General features: G+C 35.8%; 1 protein-coding gene across 3 annotated transcripts in view; it reads right to left on the reverse strand.

Annotated features, from left to right (window-relative positions):
* Positions 1-22,863, reverse strand: part of NEBL (nebulette) — a 380,095-nt gene that overhangs the window by 59,731 nt on the left and 297,501 nt on the right. The gene's annotated exons all lie outside the window — the stretch shown is intronic.

Below are 22,863 nucleotides of genomic sequence, written 5' to 3' on the forward strand. Positions count from 1 at the left end.
TGGAAATGGATGGAACTTTTCTCAATTATAGTCAATTTATCACAAGGTCATAGTAAATATTATAGTTAATGGAGTTAAACTAAAAGTCTTTCCTCAAAAATCTGGTACAAAACAAGGATGCCCCCTCTCGCCACTCCTATTTAACATAGTACTGGAAGTACTTTTCATAGTAGTTAGGTAAGAAAAAAATATCAAGGGCATCCAGTTAGAAAAGGAAGAAGTCAAGCTCTCACTGTTTGCAGATGACATGATACTATATTTAGAAAACTCTAAAGACTCTACCAAAAAGCTTCTAGAAAGAATAGATTCATATAGCAAAGTGGCAGGCTACAAAATTAACAAGCAAAAATCAATGGCCTTTTATACATAAATAATGATAGAAAAGAAATGGATCTTAAAAAAATCAATCCCATTCACAATAGTGCCACAGAAACTCAAATACCTTGGAGTCCACTTAACTAAAGAGGTGAAGAACCTATACAAAGAAAACTACAAAACACTGCTTCAAAAAATAAAAGAGGGGGCCGGCAAGATGACGCTAGAGGTAAGGTGTCTGCCTTGCAAGCGCTAGCCAAGGAAGGACCGAGGCTCGATCCCCCGGTGTCCCATATGGTTCCCCCAAGCCAGGGGTGATTTCTGAGCACTTAGCCAGGAGTAACCCCCGAGCATCAAACGGGTGTGGCCCGAAAAACCAAAATATAAAAATAAAAAAAAAATAAAAGAGAACCCAGGAAATGAAGACACATACACAATGGTCATGTTTATCATTATATATACAAAGGAAATGTGAGCATCATATTTTAACTGCATTGACTGGGAAAAGGGGACTGGGATTTGTCTGCTTATAATCATCTTACACATAAAATTTTTGAAACAAATTTCATCCTGAAGAAAGATTTACACCAAAAAAAAAAGAAATCTGCTGAAAATGTATACATCATCAGTAAGTAAATATACTTACTTCACTAGCCATTTCAGATGCACGTTTTGCTCTTTGAATATCAAGAACTTCTGAATTAAGGTCCATTCCTTTTCCTTTTATTTCATTTTCTAAGTCTTTTTTATATTCTTTCTATAAAACAAAACACCATACTATTCAAACTTTACTGTTCATCTCTTGAACTGGTATAAAATTTTACATATTCTCTAGAAACTACAGAAAGAAAAAAATATATTTCTTAAAATAAAAAGACCCTGAGTTTTCATGTTCCTTCTTTCCCAATATATTTTCTCTTTAAATCATATTAAGTTAGCTTTCAATATTATCAATCATTTACTCTTTAATCCTTTCTTCCAATATACTTTCATACCATATTGATGCCATATTTTTAAAAAAGCTTTCTTTAAAAAAATGCTTTCTTTTTAAATGCTGAGGAAGATCTTAAGAATATATGCTTCTTATTAATTATTTGAAGTATTTCTTTGAAAGCTATCTGTAAAAAATGAATCCCTAAAATAAAATTTTAAATGAAAAACTGAAAAATCAAAGGACTGATTCATGCAAGCCAAGTCTTTAAAAAATGTTTCCGAAAATCAAATAGCTTCCTAAAGACTGATCATGTGTTAAAGTCCACCCATTTTAATATCACATATTAAGTAAATTCAAATATCTTTACTAACATATCTTTTGGAAGGCTTTTGGTACTAATAAAACTCTGACCTTCTTATAAGTAGATTATAAAAGTGATTTATATCTTAATCCAATTCAGCTAAGTTGCATTTGTGACTAACTTACCAGATGAAAAATGAGATTTTTCATAATGATAAGAAATCAGGTTCTGGTTAATTCTGGGGTTCATTTGATGGGTTATTTTCTCTTTGTCCAGCATAATTAAATTAGTTGTTCTCTGCTTAATTAATAGCCTACAAGATAATGTCATGTCCTGCATGTAATTTTGGCAAGTGCTGGGAACCCAGTGACCTGGATAAAAGTCAGAGCTCTTTCACTTACTTGGCCATATGACCTTCAAGAGGACTTTCAGTAACTAAGCTCTGACTGCACACAGGGGAAAATAAAATAAAAATGCATGTGCTACTAATAGTATAGACGATTGGGGAAATCAAATGAAGTACAAAATGACACCCTGAACACTTGCAATGCCATTGCAAATGTAAAAACCATAAATAAAGAATGTACAGCCAATTTGAAGCTAAATACTTTCACACTCAGAAAGGAAAGTTGGTATCATTTAATCACAAAAAAAAAAAGCCCCTTTTCAAAATGAGACATCTCTAAAACTGAATTAAAAAAATTTTAATCATAATATCCTGGGGCTTCCACCCTGATACATGCATTCTGAATTAATATATCTAAAAGAAGATTAAATCAAAAAGAGGAATAATGGAAGAAGCAATGGCATCTATATCAAAGTAATTTCTGAAACTTAAAATAGATCTCACATTGACACCAGAGTGTAATGATGAAAATATTACCCTTTCCAAAGCCCTATAAATGGTGCATATTTTTAAGTGAGACATAAGAACAAACGGAATTTGTGAGAAAAGATGTGCTTGTTTCAACCCAACTTCCATTATATCCAAGAGTCTCACTTAATTTCTAAATGCAATTAAGTAGTAATAATCAGTGGTTATTGGGTTATTTAAAAATGGCAGAGAATGGGGCCAGAGCCATGGCACAAGCAGTAAGGCCTGCACTAGCCTAGAATGGACTGCAGTTCGATCTCCCAGCATCCCATATGGTCCCCCAAGCCAGGAGCAATTTCTGAGTGCATATCCAGGAGTAACCCCTGAGAGTCACTGGATGAGGCCCAAAAAAACGAAAAACAACAAAAAAAGGGCAGAGGATAGTGGCATGGGATAGATTTGGAGAACATGTGTGGAGGGAGTTTAACACTAGTGGTAGAATGAGTGTTGAAACATTGTATGTCTAAAGCTCAACTATGAATAAGTTTGTGAGTCGCAATGCTTTAAATGAAAAATTTTTTAATTTCAAGATGAGAAAAGGGTATTCCACTCAGGATGGCAGACAAGGTCACATGACTGATCAGCATTTAAATTCAATATCAAGAGATTTAGGAAGTCTAATATTGTGGTTGGTATTTAGAAAGTTGCTAATAGTGGGACCAGATAGTAACAAAAGTTCCAACATAGTGAGCCTGTAGTGTAAACAATTTTTGTCTAACTTTTCTCCCAAGTTTAAGAGAATTTCTTTCAGGAATACTTGCCTCAGATGGACATTCAGTATAAAGTTCTCTAATGCTTCCATGAAAGTGTAATTAAAGAAAAAAGCTAAATAAAACAAAAACTACTGTTTTTTTTAAATCAAGATAAAGATAAATGTTTTCAAGAGTGTCCTAGGGACACAATTCCATCCACTCTTTAAAAAAATTCTGTATGCCACTGAAAATATCACCAAAATACCACTAAATTCATGGGTCCTCTTCCTTGTGAATGCCCTCTTCCTCCTTTATCCCCAGCCCTACTGCTTCTTTGGTAACATTAACCCTATGGCCTGAGTCTAAGGATTAGCTTCTGTTTGATTTTTTTTAATATTTTATTTAAACACTTTGATTACAAACATGATTGTAGTTGAGTTTCAGTCATGTAAAGAACACCCCCCATCACCAGTTTAACCGCTCCCTACTTCTCTATATCCCACATATGATGATAATCAGATTAGTTTTTATTATGAATTGTGACATGTCATTTTAATTGTGATTTAATTTAAAGATCTGAAAGTTTGACAGATTTAAACTAATTATAAGTCATAATGCACCACCATCATAGTGGTAGAACAGAGGAGCAGGAGTTAGAATATAGCTAAAAGGAAAAGGAAAAAATCGAAATGAGTTCCAATGTTCTTTGAGACATACATTTATTTATATTTTCCCTGCTCAACACATATAGTAGGTGCCACTTTCTCAAACCTTCACCTCATTTCAGAAAACATAGAAGTATTACAGGGAAACTGCAGGGAAATACTAGAATGCACACTTTTATGAAAATCAATTTATATTTCATATATGATTCTTGTGGGTCATCCACCTCAACATTATTCAAAATATATACATAAACTTTAAACTCCTCTAGAGCTAGAGAACTATTTGCAGAAACTTCTGAATCACAAACAAAAAATTTAAATGTTTTCACATTTTCCCCCCCAAATATCTTTCCCTGGCTCTGAATGGAGATTTTAACATGTTTTTCTGTTTTTAAGATAGAAAACTTTAGCATAGGCCAAAGAAAGAGAAAAAGTAAGGGTTGGTACTAGATGATTAAGTAAATATTTCCTCAGTTTTGCTCCAGTTTTCTCTTGTGATATTTAAAAGCTCATACCTCCTTCAGAAGATTGGTGATGTACTTCACATGTAAGAATTCTGGAGTCTTGTCTAAATCCAGTGCTGACCTTCCTTTAATCGCCTTCTCATAATCCTCTCTGTAAACTTTCTGTTAAATAAGAACATATTACTTAAGAAATAGGAATTAACACATCAGTTAGGAAATGGGAATGACCATTGAAAGGATATTAGAAAAAAAGCTCCCAACAGAAAATTGACATTTTTCTCTCATATGTCTCTACCAACCAAGAACTTACTCCAACTCCATGATAAATTTTGGAATTCTGCTAATCTAGACTCATCCAATACTCCATCCTTCTGGGAAAGTGTTATCAGTGAGGAATCTTAGTTTATGATCTAATCTTTGATGGTTTGATATCAGCCCATTTGGAAAAGACAACCCACAAAATGGGCTATTTGGCTGAATCACCTAATCAGAGCACTCCAGGGAAGGCCATCTACTGGTACAGAAGTCTACTGATAATCACTGTAAACTGTTTATATTTTGATCCTACCCACTAACCTAAATTCAGGAGAGAATTTCTCCAAGGTAATAGAAGCTAGAGAGTAAGTAGAAGACTTTGGTGCATTGATTTTCCTGAGACCATCTTTCAATAACATTCATGGAGTTGGGTATCTAGTTACACTGTGAAGAAAATTTAGTAGGTAATTTCAAGGTCACATGGCAAAATTAAAGAAATGTTGACAGTGACTGCCAAAGGCCTAAAGCCATCCTTCCACTCTCCCACTGTCCCTGCCACTCTTTCAGCTATAATTTCTTAAATCCAGCATTTGGACTACCCACACTTGACCACCAAGAACAATATGTGTTTTAGGACTATGAAGACAGTCTCTCTAAAAAACAATACTGACCAAGCCTGTGAAAGGTTTACTGTACAAACAAGAATGTAGATTTTTATCAGCTGAAAAGTGTATTCAAGTTGCATCACAAATACAATAAAAATTAATTATGCATGAGATTTATCAATACAAAATAAAAGTTTAATTCAAGATTCATTGTGCATTATTACAGACATAGATCAGCCATAAAAACATGAGAGGAATTAAGAAAATACATCATCTTCTCCTTTTAGGAGTAATCTTTTTAGGGTTACATATTGACATTTGTCAAATATAATTTAAGTGGGATCTCATGATAGGGCACAATGGATGTTTAAAATCAAAACAATGCTAATGAAGGAGTTGCATGGAGAATATTCTGTATTAAACAAGTTACAGAGCCACCCAAAAGCAAGAATGAGAAGTTATCCTTTTTTTTTAACACCACCCCCCCCAGAAGTTATTCTTTTTGTTGTAGGACTGAGAAAATAGAGTTGAATTAAAGATGTTTGCCAAACCAAAAATCACTCAAAATAAACGGATTTATTTCCTACATTTAATTACAAATGTTTCCACTATGGAAAAAAATACATGTGTTACTGCAATAAATCATTAAGAAATGCTGATTGGGACTAGAGATATAGTACACAAGAAAGGCACTTGCTTTGCATTCAGCTGACTCCAAGCACTGCCAGGACTATCACCAGGAATGTCCCCAAAGTAAACATAACAAACAAAATACCATTGATTGCGACTAAAAGTATTCAATATATTATGCAGAGGGAAAAACTTAAAATACTAGACACTGATGTGGTGAATTGCAGTAACACTATAAGTCAATACCACAAAGATAGCCAGGTTAACTCACTATAATAAAATTAACTCATGAACTGATAAGATTTCTTTTGGTAGGACCTTTATATTTGGAAAACAGACAGCAAGAATCTTTCCAGACCATATGTAGAGTTTCTTTTTCTAGAAAGTAACTGATTAAATTTCTATCCAGCATTAGAGAAAAGAGCAGCAAAAGTATGGGCTCAAACAAACCCCCAGTGGTTGTTAAGATCATAAATGCCAGTTTCACACTTAGGATTGTGTATCAGAGAACTTTGAATGAAACAGTTCCTTGATTTTATAGCTTTGATCCTGTCTTTAAAGCTATTTTGAGCAGCAAATAAAGACAACATTTTTACATACAATCTCTTACCAGTTTTATACAATCTATCTCTCCAAAGGTATTTTACTAGATCTCTTTCTCTGTCCCTGTTTCTCTCACTCTTTTTCTTTTCCTTCCTACTTCCCTCCCACACCATTCCAACTCTCTCCTCCATCCCTCCTGCTGAGCAGAAATCTAATTGCTAACCCGACAAATCTAATAGCCAATAACTGTAATTAAAGGGGGAAAAAATGCTTCCACCTCTGCAAAGGATGATTCCCCCTTAGTGACAACACCAGGAATCAGAATAGGAGGCAGAGACTATCTGTAGAACCCCTGATGTAGGTTAACTCTACAGCCTGTAATAAATGTGTAGCTATAGTTAAACAGCAAAGCTGCTCACACCTAATATCAAAACACCACGAAAAGCAATCAATTCTTCCATTTGACTGATCTTTTTGTGGGTGTCAACATTTTATTTTCCTCTCAAATGCACTGTGTAGTCATGGCAATGCTAAAAGCCAAATGTACTAGTCATCAGACTGCTGAGATGTGCAGAAGAAAATGTGTCCAGGTAGGTAATATTTTTTCAGAGCTGAGGCGACCTTCTAAGTTCCCTCATCTATCAGTGAAACTGGTCCTTGAATGATCACTTCCTGTGAAGGTCCATTCACAATCAAGGAGAAAAAAAATTTAATGACTGTTTTATGTGGAAAGTAGGTCAACCTTAGCCACTGGTGTGGTTTTGTTCTGATAGTTGCTTATGGGGAAAAATTTTGTTAAGTTCTGATTGTGATGATTTTAAGTTATTCAGAGAGTCACTCCCTTCTATGAATTGGTGTTTCTTAAAGTATGGCCACTGGACCACTTACATCATAAAGTTCAGGGATACTAATATTCAGGCATTAAGATAGTAAGGTTCCTCTCTTATTTCTTGGAGCAGAGTTTTATAGTTTTCTTTGTATAGTTCCTTCACATCTTTAATCAAGTTGACTCAAAGATATTTGAGTTTGTGTGGCACTAATGTGAATGGGGTTGTTTTCTTAATGTCCATTTCTTCCCTATTATTATTGGTGTATAGAAAGGCCACTGATTTTTGTGTGCTAATTTTGTAGCCTGCCACCTTGCTATATGAGTCTATTTTTTCTAGAAGCTTTTTGGTAGAGTCTTTAGGGCTTTCTAAGTAGAGTAGCATGTCATCTGCAAACAGGGAGAGCTTGACTTCTTCCTTTCCTATCTGGATTCCCTTGATATCTTTTTCTTGCCTGATCGCTATTGCAAGGACTTCCAGTGCTATGTTGAATAGGAGTGGTGAGAGAGGACAGCCTTGCCTTGTGCCAGAATTAAGAGGGAATACTTTTGGTTTTTCTCCATTGAGGATAATATTTGCCACTGGCTTGTGGTAGATGGCCTTAACTATATTGAGAAAGGTTCCTTTCATTTCCATCTTGCTGAGAGTTTTGATCAAGAATGGGTGTTGGACCTTATCAAGTGCTTTCTATGCATCTATTAATATGATCATGGGATTTTTATTTTTCTTGTTGTTGATGTTGTGTATCATGTTGATATATTTACAGATGTTAAACCACCCTTGCATTCCTGGATGAAACCTACTTGATCATAATGAAGGATGATCTTGATGAGGCATTGAATCCTATTTGCCAGGATTTTGTTGAGCATCTTTGCATCTGTATTCATCAGGGAAGGATATTGGTCTGTAATTTTCTTTCTTGGTAGCATTTCTGTCTGGTTTAGGTATCAAGGTGATGTTGGCTTCATAAAAGCTATTTGGAAGTGTTCCTGTTTTTTTCGATTTCATGAAAGAGTCTTGCCAGGATTGGTAGTAGTTCCTCTTGGAAGGTTTGAAAGAATTCATTAGTAAATCCATCTAGGCCTGGACTTTTGTTTTGGGGCAGACATTTGATTACCTTTTTAATTTCATCAATAGTGATGGGGTTGTTTAGATATGCTACAGCCTCTTTATTCAACCATGGGAGGTTATAAGAGTCCAAGAATTTATCCATTTCTTCCAGGTTCTCATTTTTAGTGGCATAGAGTTCCTCAAAGTAGTTTCTGATTACCCTTTGAATCTCTGCAATATTCGTAGTGATCTCCCTTTTTCATATCTCATACAAGTTATTAAGTTTTTCTCTCTCTCTTTCTTTGTTACTTTTGCTAATGGTCTATCAATCTTGTTTATATTTTTGAAGAACCAACTTCTGCTTTCGTTGATCTTTCGGATTGTGTTTTGGGTTTCCACTTCGTTGATTTCTGCTCTCAGTTTTGTTATTTCCTTCTGTCTCCCTATTTTTGGGTCCTTTTGTTGAGCACTTTCTAATTTATGAGCTGTGTCATTAAGCTATTCAGGTATGCCCCTTCTTCTTTCCTGATGTGTGCTTGCAAAGCTATAAATTTTCCTCTCAGTACTGCTTTTGCTGTGTCCTTTAAGTTCTCATAGTTTGAGTCTTTATTATCGTTTGTTTCCAGGAAAGTTTTGATTTCACTTTGATTTCATCTCGGACCCACTGGTTATTTGGTATGAGGCTGTTTAACTTTCAGGTGTTAAAGTTTTTCTTTTGTGTCCCTCTGGAAACACATACCCTGTTCATGGATTGGCAAGATTAAAATCATTAAAATAAAAATACTCCCCAAAGCACTGTACAGATTTAAAGTGATCCCTCTAAAGATACCTATGACATTCATCAAAGAAGTGGATCAGGCACTTTTGAAATTCATTTGGAACAATAAACACCCTGGAATAGCCAAAGCAATTATTGGGAAAAAGAATATGGGATGCATTACTTTCCCCAACTTTAAACTGTATTACAAATGTATAGCTATCAAAACAGCATGGTATTGGAATAAAGACAGACCCTCAGATCAGTGAAATAGGCTTAAGTTCTAAGACAATGTTCCCCAGACATAGAATCATCTAATCTTTGATAAAGGAGCAAGAAGACCTAACTGGAGCAAAGAAAGCCTCTTCAACAAGTGGTTTTGGCACATCTGGCTAGGCACTTGCAAAAAAGCAAACTTATACCCCCAGCTAACATCATGTACGAAGGTAAAATCCAAATGGATTAAAGACCTCGATATCAGACCTGAAACCATAAGGTGTACAGAACAACACATAAATATAACACTCCATGACATTGAGACTAAAGGCATCTTCAAGGAGGAAACTGCACTTTCCAAGCAAGTGAAAGCAGAGATTAACCGATGGGAATATATTAAGCTGAGAAGCTTCTGCACCTCGAAGGAAATAGTGCTCAGAATACAAGAGCTACCCACTGATTGGGATAAACTATTCACCCAATACCCATCAGATAAGGGGCTAACATCAAAATATACAGGGCACTGATAGAACTCTACAAGAAAAAAAATATCTAATCCCATCAAAAAATGGGGATAAGAAATTGACAGACACTTTTGATAAAGAAGAAATACAAATGGCCAAGAGACACATGAAAAAATGCTCCACATCACTAATCAACAGGGAGATGCAAATCAAAACAACTGTGAGGTACCACCTCACACCACAGAGATTGGCACACATCACAAAGAATGAGAACAAGCAGTGTTGCGGGGATGCGGTGAGACAGGAACTCTTATCCACTGCTGGTGGGAATGCCGACTAGTTCAACCTTTCTGGAAAGCGATATGTAGATTCCTCCAAAAACTGGAAATTAAAATCCCATACAATCCAGCTATACCACTCCTAGGAATATACCCTAGGAACACAAAAATACAATACAAAAACCCTTCTTTACACCTATATTTATTGCAGCACTATTTACCATACCAAGACTCTGGAAACAACCAAGATGTCTTTCAACAGATGAATGGCTAAAGAAACTGTGATACATATACACAATGGAATATTATGCAGTCGTCAGGAAAGATAAAGTCATGAAATTTTCCTATACATGGATGTACATGGAATCTATTGTGCTGAGTGAAATAAGTCAGAGAGAAAGAGAAAGATGGAGAATGGTCTCACCATCTATGGGTTTTAAGAAAATTGAAAGACATTTCTCAACAATTTTCAGAGACAAAGAGGACAGGGCTGGACATTACAGCCGACCTAATGAACCTCACCACAAAGAGTGATGAGTTTAATTAGAGAAATAACTATATTGCAAACTATCCTAACAATGAGAATAAATGAGGGAAATAGAAAGCTTGTCTAGAGTACAGGTGGGGGTGGGAAGGGGAGAAGGGATATTTGGGGCATTGGTGATGGGAATGTTACACTGGTGATGGGGGGGGTGTCATCTTATATGACTGAAGCCAAACCACAATCATGTTTGTAACCAAAGTGTTTAAATAAAAAATATTTTTTAAAAAAATGACAAAAAAGAGACTTAGGTTATGACCGAAAATCAGAACCTGAGAATGTAAAAAAAAAAAAAAAGATAGTAAAGTTCCTTCACAACTCTGGAGACATAACCCCAAGGCAGCAGTGAGGAGATGTGTCTTCCAAAACAAAAGATTTAGCCACAAAAGATTTTGAGTCCTCTAGTCATAAAGAAGAAGGTTGGGAGGGAAAGCAGGAAATTAAGAAGAGAAAACACAGAGAGGATGAATCATAGAGAAAGAAATAAAAAAGTGGGCCTTTTCCCCCTGATTAAGACTAAGACAATGTTGCTCAATCATCATATTAACAAGAGCCTCAACTTGTGAGAAAAGACATGGATGGAACAAACCCATTCTGAAAAGTACTAGCAAAGGAAGGTTCAACTACCTAGAAGAACTTGGGGCTATGGGTGAGTATTTTCAGTCAAAGCCCCCTCATAGTAAAGATTCTAAGGATCTGTCTTCCATATTTCCCTTTTGTCAAGTGTATAAGGTGGTGAAATGTCCTAATCTTCAACCCAATAATGGATCATTGGATTCCTATTTTCTAAGGAAGTTGCATGCAAGGCAAGCATCCTCCCTGCTGTACTATCTCTCCAGCCCAAGTCAAAACATTCTTGATCAATTGCTCTCTATTGGCTTGAGTTGATATTAAAATATAAATAATGATCTTATTTAATTAAATAGCATTGACTATTCCACGACTTCTGTCCTTCTGTCTACAAAAAAATATAAAATAAAATAAAAACACCTCTATGCCCTTTCTCTCATATAAATTATAACTTCCCAACCAAGATCATGTGTCTTTTTATAAAACTCCTAGCAGAGGCTTTGATCAGGAAGTTACCATTGCTCATGGTTTGATGTTTTTGGAGAATAGAGCAGATCTTGCCCCTGCACATGACTGGATCAGAGTACTGGGTAGGTGACAGACTAAGAGGACTATCTACTATTTCTCTCCCTTTGAAGCAGTAACTCAGCTGTTCTCAGAAAATTTGGGTGTTGGCTGCAGACTAAATCCTTTGTACCTAGTGTGCTAGTCCCCCCAAATGATATGAACTGAAGAAATCTCACTGGAACAGTGTGAAACAGAGTGGGAAATATATGAACACGACTTCTTGCCTCAGGAGAAAATAAACTGATAATGTAGTAACAATAGCTCTTAAGTAACTTCTCCTTTGATGTTTCAAAATTTCCACACCATTATTTATTGGGCAGAGCGAGAGGGCGGGGAGTAGAGAATCAACTATGGGAAGTTATTTGCAATTTTTGCTGGGCCTTATACATTCATATTTACTTGTGGTTTCAGTGGAGGTTTGTCAATCTGACATTACCTCCAAAGGATGATCTGAACAGGTATGGACAGCACACTTGGTATATCACTTACCTCACACTATTTACTCACTGATCAGTTTCCATTGAAGAAAATAATAGTTTCTTTCCACTATTTTTCGACTCAGCATAGTGTGATACGGACATGCACAGAATAAGTTCAATTTTATAATCATTGAAAAAGAGAATGAACCAAATGTCTGAAACTCATCTCATTTCATACCCATTTGTTTCAAATGAGAAAACCCAATAACCTAGATTGGAATCCTCTTCCAAGAACCCTGAAGCCCCATCTTTCCCATAACACCCTGCTTCCTTTAAAACCCCCTTGATGTTTGAACTCCTTCACCAGAGTCTTTCACATGACACATGTCTAATGTGCCAACAAACCAGAAAGACCCACCTCACTCTGCATCTTCTGAGCCTCCTTTGAAGTTTGGTATGATGGTGTCTCCACAAATTCAAGCATTGACTTCCCTTTATTTTTCTCATATTCTTCTTTATATTTAACCTTTATTAGAAAACAGACATACAGAAGGTATTTGAAAATCAAGCTTTATACAAACAGAGCATAAACTCACTGACTTTTCTACAAATAAAGCATATTAAATGTGTCCAAAATTAACTATCCTATTTTTAAAAAATACATTATTCTGACCATTTAGGTTGATTACTGAGTTTTCCAAGGTAAATTACATACAAAAAAAAGTAAATAGGCAATCCACCAGAAAATGATAAGCTATAAAAATAATTCAGAGGACCAGAGAGGTATTACAGACAGTGAAGCTTTTATTTTTCTTTTGTCATGTGACTGCCCAGTTTAATCCCCAGCATCACAGGTTTTCCAATGACCAGAGAGCCAGGAATAGTCTCTGAGAACCATCAGGAATGGACCCAAAGGCCCTCCCCCCAAAATTGAGTCACTAATTACTATAGTTCAAGGACTTGTATAAAGTATCAAATATCTGGAATATGAACATATATATATAAAATATATTTGAGGTTATATACAGGACCAAAGTCAAAGAAAGGCAGTGATCATGGGTTTAAATTGTAATATTTCTGTCAAAGAACAAGGCTCTCCATGGTAAATCAAAAAATAGAATAAAATAATAAAAAACTATCTTCATATCAAACATGTTTCATAATCCCCTGCCACAACAAATATCTAGACCAGAAATAAGGAACATCTATCTCACAGGTTATGTAGGCCCCACAGAATCCTGGGAACTGGTCCTGAACAGGACAAATTCATGTGGTTCTGATTGGCTTCCCCTGGTCTAAGGATGCGTGAAATATCTCAATTGCCCACAGAATAAAAAGCTTTAGCAGCCCTGATGTAGAGGACTGGGCTGGCAGCTGTCAAAGCAATGACCCATTTCACAGAAATTGCCCTGTCTGCCTCACAACATCCCATCCGTCCTCGAAATGCACCACAGGAAGGGGACAGTTCATGCAGGTAGCACCTACCTGGCTCTGGAGCATAGCATTGTCTTTATGATGCAAGTGTTCCGGAGCATCTGCGTCAAAATGATACATTCCTTTGTTTTCCTCAAAACCCTTTTTATACTCATGCTAAAAGAGAGAATAAGAACCAGATATTGAGAGGAGAAGGGGCAGATTGGAGAAGGAATTCTTAGCAATGTAAACTAAGCACAATCAGCCCACAAGAGCCACAAAAATGTTATCAGCACCTGTTCACAGCCCACTGGTCAGAGACAGAGATGAACAGACAGGGAAGGCCAGAAGCAGCCTGAGAAGGTCAATGGCAATAGCCTGTGAAGCATCCAACAGAAGCAGAGGCCAGTCAGCTCTAAAAGAATGCCTCAAAATTTTACAGATGGAGGGAAGGAGAGGTGGTAGGATCTGGGGGAAAAGTAGGGCAGCCCTGTGAGGAAAGACCATTCTTCTTGTCATTCCTTCCCTAGAAACAGATATGTGTCTACAGGAAAGAAAGAGAAGTTCAAAGGATGAGAGGCTAATGACAGGAAACTCAACAGGAAGATGGAGGGTTATAAAGAAAATCTGAGTGAGAAGTAAAAGACTGGATGCCGATGACAATTTACAAAGCTGACAAAAATCTGAGCTTGGGAAGCAAATAGAAGGGCTATGGGTGCCAGGGTTGGCAAATAGAGGCCTCCCACTGCAGCAGGCAGCAAAGCTGCAAACATTGCTTCATAATTTCTGACTAACATCGGGCTCTGATATTCTTCCCTATTTTCAATAAATTTATTTAGACAAAATTTTTAGAGTCAATTGGTCATTTTCAAAGGCTTGAAGCCATGGAGACTTAAATTAGAGTTGGTGGTTTATTGGGTAAGGAGGGTTTGGGTGTAAAAATGGCAGTTTTATGTGGGATGGGGGGAGACAGATGACAGGAATGACAAGATCATGATGACAATGACCATCAGGTCTTAAGAGATTCTCTGGTGCTCTGAGAGCAAAACAAGAAGGCTCAGGTTCAGGTATGGAAGGAGTGAATGGTCAAGGATGTGCAGAAGACAACTGCTGCTCCATGGGGTCCCCAAAAGTGCTTTGGTTCATCAGAGAAATGTGATTATGGCCCCCCAAATTTCTAACAGCGTGAAATGAGTATACCCAGGAAGCTCATGAAAATGTTTCCATATACAAACTGATTTAAAAAAAAAAATTGAAACCTCTTCTAATTAAAAAATAAAAATGGCTCTGAGAGATAGTACAGTGGGGAAGGCCTTGCATGCAGCTGACCTGGCTTCATACCTGGTACTACATATGCTCTGAACTACATATGCTCTGAACCCCATCCAGCAGTTAGCCCTGAACTCTAACGGGTATGTCCCCAAACAAAAACAAAGCAAAAGAAAATTATCTCAATGAATAAAAATACACATAAGAATGTTATGATTTAATTAGAAGCAATTTTGTAATACGAACATTTATGGAAAATTATTAATTATATATAACAAGGTAGACTATGTTCACTACTGTGTTAAAATCCTGGAGTCATGAATATATTCTGAGAAAAGATAAATACTAAAATAATACTAGATAAATACTAATAACACTAATAAAATACTACTAACTTAATGATCTATTTTAGCTAAAGTTTTAAACAACTCCTAATTTAAAAAAAATTGGAAGTAATCTACTTGAACTAAGATTTAGAACAAAAATGTTGCTAGCCTTTCCCTATTTAATAGTCTCTGTTGCCTCCTAGTGGAAATTACTCAGAATAACACTCAAGATGTATTTTTAACTTATGAAATATTACAAAATAAATTGAGTTGAGCTCTGTTTCACAGGAGAAAATGTTCCTCCAAAATTTAATATAATATCATCACTGGACAAAATTATAAAATATTTAAAAATTTACTCTGTAGGACCAGAGAGATAGAATAATAGGTAAGGTGCTTGCATACAGCTGATGTGGGTTTGATCCCCAGTATCCCAAACTGTCCCCAGAGACTGTCAGGAATAATTCTTTAGTATAGAACTATACTATGAGCATGACCTGGTGTGGCCCAAAAACAAAATTGAAAATAAACAAACAGAAAAAAAAATTTTTTTTTTGTTTTTGGTTTTTGGGTCACACCCAGCAGTGCTCAAGGGATACTCCTAGCTCTATGCTCAGAAATCGCTGGAATTTGAATAACCATCCTTCTGCATGCAAGGCAAACACCTTACCTCCATGCTATCTCTCCAGCCCCAAAAATGTTTATTCTTGATATACTAGGCATTAAAGTATGTTCAATTTATGATGAATTTATAATTTCATTTAGAATCTTTCATAAGACAGTGATTTAAAACTGATAATTTTGGCTGGATGTCTTTTTTAATTTTTAATAAAATTAAATTGCATTTGTAAGTCAAACAAGTTCAATTATTTTTTATGAGAAGTTAAGAGATTAACACTTTAATGTACAATACATTCAAGCCAATATATTACCCTCTAACTTTAGAAAATATATAGTATATTTCAGAGAAACTATTTTTTCTTGATTTTGAATAGTGTGGTACTTAGGGTTTATTCCTGGCTTTTTACTAAAAGACCCATTTTTACTAATGACACCTCACACAGAATGTGGGAAACCATATTTGGTGCCAACCAGGGACTAAACCCAAATCTTTCATATACAAAACTTCTATTTTATCTCTCTAACCCCAAACCATGATGTTAAAATCTTAAACTTTCTCTTGCATAAAGTTATTTTCATATAACTTTTATATAAGGGCTAAAGTCTATAATCCAAGCAAAAGCACCACCTGACCAAAAATTAAACTTTACAAATGGTACATAAAAAGTGCTATAGATAACTTCCTTCTGAAGAGATGACAGGAACAAGTCATACAAAATTTTATTTTTCACCGTGGTTATACAATAAAGGTTAATGCTATGAAAAAGAAACTTGATCTATATAGCATGCAATCCCCCCACTGTCAAGTTTCTTAATTACTCTCTATTTTTATTGGCTAGTTTACACATAAATCCTGTGTCTTAAGACCATAAACCAAGCGTAGATAAAGAATTTTCCAGGACAAATGTCACAGTAATGGTCAAAACTGAATGTCAAGCACTAAACATAAAGAATTTAAAAATGTTCCTATGAGCCACAATGCCCCATGAAGAACACAAGGACTGAGAAGAGAGACATTCAGGCTATAAAGGAATGTGTTCAGAAGATAAACACTAAAAAGGCAGAATCACATCATTGTAAATATCCTGGAATTGAGTGTCTGATAGTCCTCTAACCTTCATTCTCTGTTCAACAGGCCAAGGAAAATAATGGACTAGTTTTCCTCCAAACACAAGTGATGCAAATTAATTAATTCCAAAGCCTTTGTGGGTATGAATGAATGATTTACTAGTTGGTTTCAAGAAGGATGGCAGTGGTGGAGTAACTAAGATCACAAAAAACAATGAATAGGCGTTCCAATATACCCAAGTCAGCTGGGACTATTTCTAAATATTTCTAAAACTAAATTGAAGCTGTGAGCTGTTATTTAACCTTTTGAGAGCCAGGTTTAGACTGAAGGTCTCCACCCGTGTCTTTGGGATATGGATACATCCTTCAAAATAATAATTTTTACTTTTTTTGGGGGGGGGTCCATACTTGGCAGGTTCTGAGTCTGTTCCAGCATGGTAACGGGGGAGAGGGAACACTATGTTCCTCAGGATTGAAACCAGATCAATGGCATGCAAAGCATACCTTCTGTCCCTTTGAGATACCTTCTTAACTCTAATTTATTTTTGTTTTTCTTTTGCCATGAATCTATTATTTCACACATGAAAGTAAACAGCTCTATTGCTGAAACAACTTCGCTGGCCCACATATTTCAACTTTTTTAACTTGCCAACATACTTTACCATCTCATCTCTACCTGGTCTCAGGCAACTAGTCAGTAAATAAAAAAAAATGTTTTGAGTTAGAGAGTGAGTGCACAGCTATTAAAATAGGTGTAGAGTAACTTAGAATAAAGAATAGAAATAAAGTTAGAACTTTTGAAACACAGGAAGTAGAATGAAGTGAGCCTTGGACTTCAAATAGGAGACCAGAAGAGCCCATGTTCAGATGCACAGAGAGTCTGAGCAGCATCCAGGAGGTAAGTTATGATGAAATAACCACCGAACGAAGAACACAAATAATTTGATCAGAATATTGCCCTCCTCTCCTCATTCCTTCAAAGAAGACCTATAAATTTTCACAAGAGGAAAAAGTGTCTTTTCAAAGAAAACATAAATTATATTAATAATTTTTTCTACTACTTCAGCTCATTAAATTTGAGACATTCTGCTCAGACTTGCATGAAATAAAAGCTCCCTGATTTAGGAGCCTGACGTCCAACTGGATCAAAATAATATAAAGAAGAGGAGCAGAAAATAGACTCATATACACACTTTGAGGTATGGTTGCATAAGACAAAAGTCTGTACAAGAGCTTCAAGGGCTGGCAAGAGCCTCATCCTTGAGAAAGCAGCAGGTAGGGTAGGAGTTAAGCAAGCATGTAACTCCTTCCAATGAGTTAGTCCCTGAGGCTGGGCTATGGTAGCTGGTGGGTAGGCAGTCACTGCAGCAAGAGTGGCTCCATAGGTAGCTTATGGAAGCAGGTGAGCGCATGGGCACTACAAGGCACACACATCGACCACTGCCTCCCACCGCCACTTACTCCGCTGAACATTTTGCTGGTTTTCAGCGCATGTTCTAAAAATAAATTGGGGAGACCTGAAACCGGATCATGCATATCATTCAAGTCTTTCTTGTACTTCACCTATGAAAATAACATGAAACAAAATACCATCCAGGAGAAGAAAATAGCAGGCTTTCAGATTATCATCATTGCTATCCTGAATTTCTACAGAACGAGGCCACTAGCAGGTAAATTAGCAGAATAGCTGACAAGAATCCACTAGGTGGTGATCGTTTACCACTAAATGAGCAGGAAAAGAGATTTTTTTTTTTTTTTTTTTAGAAACTTAAATTCTTTTTGTCATGCCTTTTAGTGTTTGCCTATTCGAAAAGGATGATACCAACAGAAGCAAGCAATTTGAACCAAAATTCTGCTTTCAAATTTTAAAGAAAAAAGTTATTTTATCTTTTAGGAATGACTACCACATCTTAATTATCTTTTATGGTAATTTTAGAGGTTTGGGTGATTTTTGGTCTTTTGCCATTATTGACCTTTTCAACTAACTACTTTGGAAATACAATCCTACTAGTAGCAATGATAACATAGTAATAACAGACAACATTTGGAGCACGTAAAGAATGCCACTTTTCTGAACATTTTACATACAGTAAGTCATCTCCACAACTAGAGGACAGGTACTGTCCTCATTTTAACAGATGCCAAAACAGAAGCACAGAAAGAATTAATGATAGAGGAAAATTCATATCCAGGTAATTTGATTGTAAGACTTTAATTTTCAGTGCCATAGGTCCTCTAAAATACAATCCAACTTTATGTGCTTTTTTCTCAGACAAATTAAATATGAAAAAATATTTTGATAATTGCAATGTTATATTGTGATTATGCATACATTAAATTAAATGATACATGCATTTTAATTGCTGGAAACGAAACAAAATTGTTAAATACAATAACCTAGGCATTAAATAAACATGAACCTAAGAAAAATGGTCTTAGGACACTGAAATAAATAGTTCCTTCAATGTCTATGACTAAAAGACATAGCAGGAGTTACAGCTTAGATGATATAATAAGAGTATACAGTTCAACATTTTTTTAATTTTAATATTTAAAAAGTATTTTTTTCTTTCCTCTGCTGTAGCGAAAATGTTTTGTTTCTGTTTTTATACTCTGCCCAGTACTCATAAAAATCTCTTATAGGGGCCGGGCGGTGGCGCTAGAGGTAAGGCTCTTAGCCTTGCCTGTGCTAGCGTTGGAAGGACCACGGTTCGATCCCCCGGTGTCCCATATGGTCCCCCAAGCCAGGAGCAACTTCTGAGCACATAGCCAGGAGTAACCCCTGAGCGTTACTGGGTGTGGCCCAAAAAACAAAAAAAAAATCTCTTATAAACAAATTTGATTATTTTATTCCAGAAACTTGGAATAAAAACAAAACCTTATCAAGAAATTATTTTATAGTCCCTACCTACCTAAGGTGTAAGAAAGAAATTGTAAGCCATCAAAACCATAACTTGTGAAAATTTCTGTGATACATTTTTATATACTAGATAATACTTTGTTATTATTATAAGCCTAATTTAATGGCATGAATTAAGCATTATCACAACCACTAATTTATTATATTACATACTCTCTGTAAAACTCTATAAGCTATTTCTATCCTGAGTTGCAATCATTTTATTAACAATCCACTTCCTGATTATTAGCTAATTAGTGGTAAGTAACATTAATAGCAAATTATAATATTTTTCTCTCAAAAAAAGCTTCAATCTGCTGCAATGTTTCTATCTAAAATTACTCAAAAATTACATGATGTAGCCTACATATCATTAATTAAAATACAGCTAATTCTGAGAAGGCAGGAATCAAAGACATACATAATAATTTTCTATGAATTGCATACAAGTCATGATGCACAAAGTAACTTACATCACTTGCCAGGATATTAGCAAGTTGACTTTGCCTAAAAGAGGCACTTTCGAGTGGATTATAATGATGTTTCTTGTCCTTCATCTCATTGTCAAATTTTTCTTTATATTTAATCTGCCATAAAAGAAAAATAGGATAAACATTTTATTTATCTTTAAGCTTTCAAAATAACACACTTGCTATTTAATTAGATCAAATAACAGCTACCTTAAAGATGAAAAGTCGCAAAGTTCAAATTCATGCTATTTTCCCCTATAAAGCTTAATTAGGCATGAAGAGTTAAAAAAGTTTCTGCATGAACATCGATCATAAATGCAATTAGGCATGAACTCAAATCCTATTAATAAGAATTATGCACTGAAATCACAGGTTTTGAAATTTTACTTTCCATTTCCGCTTTCTTATCACCTATTGATCCATCGGAAACTGAGATGACAAATGCCTTAAATTCTACCACATTCACAAAGTGGCTCCATCTGACCCAGAATTTAAGTATAAATTTCCCTTAAATAATTCTTCCATGTATAGAAAATCTGGTTTGTACACTGACTTCTATCATTCTTTCTCATTTGTTTAAAAATTCTTTTTCAGAAAATTCCATTTTCTGAAATAACCTGAATCTATTTAATGTCATGTTTATTCCTTCATTTAATACCATACCTATATTCTGTTTAAAAAGGATATCACTATTGATTCTGAATTAGTATTGTTTTATTATTGATTTTATTGTATTATTATAGTTCATGGGTCATATCTGGCAGTGTGCAAGGCTTACAATTGACTTGGTTCAGCTATCACCTCTGGTGTAGTTCAGGGGACCATATATGGTGCCAAGGATCAAAACCAATGGCTGCATGTAAGGTAAACACCCTACCCACTGTACTATCTCTCTGGCCCAATCTTTTTCTTTTTAAAGTAAACTTAGGAATACGGAGAATACAGGAGTTAACCATTGAGATAAACTCTGCTGACTCTGGTTCCATTCCCATCTTCAGTCTAGTGAGCACTATCAGGAATGATCCCTGACCACAGAACTATGAATAAGCCCTGAGTTCTTTCGGGTATGGCCCAGCTATCCTCCCCTGAGTAAATAAAAGTTAAATTAAAAAATGTAATCTTGGGCCAATCAAAGACAGGGTTATCAACTTATCCTATAGAATTATAATTTTCTCCCTGAGGAGAAATATGGATAAGTCTATTTTGGTACTGTATAGAAATACAAAATTCTTTACCAGAAAGAGTATGTAAGCCAGCTACTTAGTGCTACTTGCCCTTTGCTTCCAACAGCCAAGAAAGAATATTCAGGCCTCAAGAAGCAATAGAAGGGCCCGGAGAGATAGCACAGCGGGGTTTGCCTTGCAAGCAGCCGATCCAGGACCAAAGGTGGTTGGTTCAAATCCTGGTGTCCCATATGGTCCCCCGTGCCTGCCAGGAGCTATTTCTGAGCAGACAGCCAGCAGTAACCCCTGAGCACCGCCGGGTGTGGCCCAAAAAAAAAAAAAAAAAAAAAAAAAAAGAAACAATAGAAATGAGATGAATGTTTTTTCCTCTCACTTATGTTTTAATATTAAAATGCTTTCATTTCTTTTCTACAGTAATAACACAGTTCATGTTTACTTGTGCATCTTAAAGATTCTGTCTTAGAGAAACCTGGGGCTAGCATGCATTAGTTAAGATGTGTACATACAGGGGGATGATTCCCTCCTACATACACACATCCCATCCCTGCAACTGGGAACTTATAACATTCTGGTGGGACTATAAGCTCTGAAGAATACTTCAAATGGATTTCTAGGAAAGGTTTACTGTTGTGATGGCATTTTCTAATACTAACTTCTAGTCAAACTGCCTTCAAATTTTCATTTGTTCTAGTAACTTGGTGAGGTCTTTCTAAAACAAAACAAAAAAAACCTATATATATTTTTTCTTTTTTTCCTTTTTGTTCTTTGTTTTTTTAATAATTTTTATTGTGACCAAAATCTATAAATTTTAAAATAATATTTTATGATTAAGATCAGAGTCAGGGTGAAGGGACTCCCAGAGCAGTGGAGCCCACTTTGAAGCAGCATTTGGGAGAATGCGGCTTTGGAGATCCGGAAGCCACATCAGCAGTGCCCAGGTGAATAGACAGAATCCAGAAAAAAAAAAGAGCCAGTGAAGTATAGCTGCTATGTTCTGCTCTGTGGCTATGCATCTCCTAGTCAAGGGTTGCCAGCACAGGACCTAGAAAAACACCATACAACTGCAACAAGGGGAAACCAATGCATACCTCCACCATGCATAAAAAATGAAGATAGTAGCTCAATTGATCAGAAAAATATCGACCATCTATTTAGCCTCTCAGATAAGAACTCTAGAAAAGAAATATAAAGGGTGTTCATAGAACTCAACGGAAACATGAAGCAAATTGAATATGCCACAAATAAGTATTAAGATCTGAAAGTACAAATGAAAAAACTTTAAACTTAAATAATTGGGCTAAAAAACTTCGTAGGTGAAATGAAAACCTCAATGGAAAGCCTATCCAACAGAGGAGCAGCAGCTAAAAACAGAAGCAGTGAGCTAGAAAATGAGATACAAACAATTCCTTACCATAGAAATTGGAAAAGAGCTTCAAAACAGATGATCAGACAATGAGGAAAATACTCAAAGAATGTGAACAGACAAAAGTAGTTTAATAAACTCAACAGAAACAATATAAGATTCATTGGATTCTCAGAGACACAGGAAAAAATATCCCCATGAAGTATCTACAATCATAAACATCATTGCAGAAAACTCCCAGAGAGAGCTAAAGAGTACATGCAACCAAATCCTACATGCCCAA

This window comes from Suncus etruscus, chromosome 7, assembly GCF_024139225.1.
Source record: "Suncus etruscus isolate mSunEtr1 chromosome 7, mSunEtr1.pri.cur, whole genome shotgun sequence".
Taxonomy (NCBI): Eukaryota; Metazoa; Chordata; class Mammalia; order Eulipotyphla; family Soricidae; genus Suncus; species Suncus etruscus.